Below are 4,506 nucleotides of genomic sequence, written 5' to 3'. Positions count from 1 at the left end.
TAAAGCCTTTCAACTCCCTGTTTCATATGAAATCTTAACAAGAGAAAGAAAGTTTTGAAATCATTTAAATCCTCACTAATTGTTTCACTTGTGTTGATATGTGAGGGACGAGGTGCTGATTTGCAAAATAGCTTTGTATCTGCCTTTGTAACTCAAAACTTATTTGAGAGGTTGCGAAAGCCAAAGGAGCCCAGATCGTGTATCTGTTCGAAAGCTAGTATAGTTATAGCCTTAATTTAGAATGTACTAGAATTGTTAATTTGAGTTGAGTTCGATAATTTTCCTGGATGAATGTTAATTATCTTGTAAATTAAATTGAGTTGACATTATGGTTTATAATTCATTATTTTGTTTTTCTTAAATGCTTTGAAAATTAAATGCTTTCTTGGGTAGTTCAGAATACTTAGGAACACATGGATTCTTATTTTTTGCCCTTGCGATGTGGTTTTTTAAAAAGATTGGGACCCCTATTGGTGGTTATCTGCTCATTTAGGTTCCAAAAATACATATTTTCCCATCTGAAATTGGTTGAATCTTCGTTGAATTTCTATAGATCAGCTTAGTGCTACCTTGTTTGATGAAGTTTCCATTTGAATAGTCATTTGGCCTACCACTGATCTTAGTGCATAAAAGTTGTATTTGGATAGTCATTTGTCAATTCTTTCCTGTTATTTGCTAGCTGAATTGGTGCTAATGTTAAAACTCACATATGCAAAACACTACGTTAGTAATGGAGATTATTTCATTTGCCTCGTTCAGCTATTTTCCCTAACTCAAATGAGCTATAACTAGGTAGACATGAAATCGATAGTGATAAAATAATTGCTTCCAATTTCTTCTCTTTTGTTTTCCTTTTTTTTTCCTCAATAGAACTTTGTTAAATTAAAAAAAGTTAGTCGACTCCCACAGGTATATATCCATAACATTTGAACCTCACATGCAATATTGAACTTTAGGACAATCAAACCATGAATACTCGTAGTTTGCTTTAGGCACGTCTAAGTAAATTATCGTCACTATGGGTATGGTTCCCATGGTATGGTCACGATACATAAATCCCAATTTGAGTGTACGTTTCACGTTACTCAACCTCAACTTCAAATAATATTAAAATTAACATGTTGTAAATCGCGGGTGCATTTCACGTGGCACGATTCGCAATGTGTACAAAACCAAACGAGTGCGTGATCGAAGTCTACTCCGCACTACTATAGAGTAGCAAGAGAGGGTCGGAGCATCTTTTACCCGATTTAGGGTCGAGATCGATTTCCGCAGAGAGCTAGAATTTGGAATCGAGTATCTATCTAGTTTAGGATTGCGTATGTGTTCCAAATTGCAGTTCTAATCATTTTTGGGGATTTTGATTTACTTCTAATTTTATCAAACTACAATGGTAAATGAAACTAGATTAAGCTAAGAGTAAAACTAAAGAGGGTTGTTCAAATAGTTTAAAAGGTACTAGGGTAGTGACTTTCGCCTAGGTGGTCAATTGACGAGTAATTAAATCTAAGACACGAGTGACATAATTGGGGAGTATGATAAAACTGTTGCACGATATTACCCACTCTACAACTCTGGAAGTTTAACCCTTTAATTGGGCTTATCAATCTCTTGAGTACGCTCCAATTCCTCGTTGGACCAATTTCGGAGACTTAGGCTCTCTTTCTCAAGAAGAGCTCAAGTCAACTAAACACAAACTAGTTTTTGCAACTACTAATTCAGCAATTAACCATGAAATTGGCCCAAATATCAAACACTCATAGTCAATCTAGCCCTAAAATTCAAGACCCATCAATTACCCACACTAGGGTTGAGCCACAACCCTAGCTTATGGGTCTAGCTACTCATAATTAAAAAAGAAAAGCAAGAAATAGATGAAGAACAACTCATATTAATTAATTACTAAGATAAACAATAAGACTCAATGATGAAATGTAGATAAAATTGCCCAAAATGGCTAAAATATTCGAACCCACGAGCGCAGCTATGTTCTAAAACTATCAGATACCCTAAAATGGAAAAAAAAACTATTTATACTAAGGTAAACAATTTGGACAAAAATACCACTGCGGGGCTAGTACGGACCGCACAAAATGGTGTGCGGCCATACTAGGGCTCTGAGCTTGAAAATCTAACTCTCTGAACTCGGGCACCGCGGACCACAGAGAATGGACTGCGTCCGCGGAGGCTTCTAGTGCGGTCCGCATAAAATGGAGCGCGGACCGCATTGGCTTGAACTCGGAATTTGGCAACTCTCTAATCCTCCTTACTGCGGACCGCACTAAATCGAGTGTGGCCGCATTGATCTTAGTGCGGATCACACAAAACCTAGTGCGGCTGCATTGCCTTTGTGGCTGAATGTCATGCTCTCTGAACCTCACAGTGCGGACCGCACGGAATGGTGTGCGGCCGCACTGGCCTTGTTTTGCCTGAGCTTTGTCTTGTCTTGATACTTGTGCAAGTTTCACTTCTTTTGAGCTGATATTTGACTTCTTGTCACTTTGTTGATCAAAATTGCAATCAAGCACAACTTGTGAGCCTTTGGGAATGTTTTTTTACTCATTTCTAATCAAAACTTAAGCAAGAAGGAGTATAAAATTTATCAAAATCCCTAGTTATCAACTCCCCCAAACTTAAGCTTTTGCTTGTCCACAAGCAAACAAAATAAGACCCAACCCTCAAGAGAACATCCAAGAAAATTTTAGTTGTCCTAAAGTAACCTCATCTAACATCAATTGGGACTAACAATTGCCCTCAATACAAATGAATCTTTAACAACTTTTACTCTTTGAAACACCATGGATTAAGTGCGACACATGAGCATCAAGAGTTGACTCAACACATTAAAGAACTCTTTCTATTACTTTGGTCATTGTGGAACCCAAACTCACACATCCTCAACTCTCCCTAAGCAAACCTCACCTTTAGAATAGTGGCACTCAGAACGAGGTTAATGGAAATTCACTCATCTCTCTCAAGAAAACGTCACAAGTCCGGCTCTAAGTACCATATGCTTGCCCCTTTTGTGAGTCACCACTAATGTAAGCTTCATTCAACTCAAGATCATATAGGGTTTTTGTGGAGACATTGTAAAGGCTTTTGGTTTAGGGTAGGAGATGTTTGGTCTAAGTAGGTTCCATCTTCCCTTAAGCACTTTTTTTGTTTCATTTGGCGCACATTCACTTGACTCTTTGAGTCATTTTCCTTCTTTCTAAGGGGTTAGAGAGACACACAGTCACTATTTCTTATAGATTTCAAACCTTTTCCCCTTTTTCAACTTTCCACACCTTCCATTCATTGCTTTTCTTGAGTTCTTTTTTATTCTTTTTCACATTGAACATTCATTTTATCTTTTTGCTTTTCTTTCTTTTTCATTGCCCTTCCTTTTCTTCATTTTTGTGCCTTTTTACTACTTTGTTGCAATCCTTGTCTTTCCCCCCAAACTTATGCTTTTGCCATATGCTAAAGGAAAGATCGGGTGACAAGAGAGGGTATCTTTTAGAACAGGTATAGGCTTGTATTATGGGTCTTGAAGGGAAAAGGTCTAAGGCTCAAAAGTGTTGACTAGGGATATTATCATTGGTAGGTTATGGAAGTGTTCAAGCTATCATTTGGACCAAGGAGAGCCTATAATCATGTCTCAAGTCAATATTCACTTAGGATTTCACCTCAACAAACATTCAGGGCAAGTTCTAGACCAATGGCCTGGGACTTGGACTTGCAATGCAATTACTCACCACACAAGCTATGGGGTCACGAAAAACATAGAGTCTGGGGCCCAAAAGAGTTTCAAGGTCACGACTTTCACTATCCTAAACACAACAATTAGTTTTTTACCATAAAATCAAAGGCAAATGTGCTAGGTCCAAGTGAAGCTTTGATTGAGGCACCCTTAACTACTAACTACTAAAAACAAAAAAGAAAAACGGACTCAAACCCTTAAGAAGGTTGTCAAGCCATCCATCATTGGGAAGAACCACCCGATTTTCACAAAACTTCACCTTTGGAAAGAACCGTGGCATTAAGAAAACCAAAGGCTTATTGCAAACTTTCAAAACAAGAAGCTACAAATCATAAATAAGAAGCTAAGAACAAAAAGTTGCGGAAAGTAAAATAAATATATACAAGAGGGGATTTGTTGAATATACAATAGATGGGATGAATATGTACAATGTAGCATAACTTTATATACAGACCCAAAGTAAAATAAAAATGCGATAAATGTAATGAAATGTTAAAATTATATACAACCCAAAGATAAAAAGATAAAGAAAGCATAAAAAGTATCGAATATATATACAATCATCCGAATGAATCCATAAAAGTAGGGTCTACCCCCTCAAATGAAAGCTGGCATTGTCCCCAATGCCAACTAAACTAAATAAAGCACCAAAAAGAGAAAGGGAAAAAGGATATAGGGACTCCCTATGGCATGTTTGTCTGCATGAGCTCCTGAGTGGTCCCTGGGTCCTCACTGTACTGGGGAATCTCCGACTGATTCCTTGT

The sequence above is a fragment of the Nicotiana tabacum genome, chromosome 16 (assembly GCF_000715075.1).
Source record: "Nicotiana tabacum cultivar K326 chromosome 16, ASM71507v2, whole genome shotgun sequence".
NCBI classification, from domain to species: Eukaryota; Viridiplantae; Streptophyta; class Magnoliopsida; order Solanales; family Solanaceae; genus Nicotiana; species Nicotiana tabacum.
The sequence above is the reverse complement of the archived record's forward strand: the minus strand, read 5'-3'. Positions refer to the sequence as shown.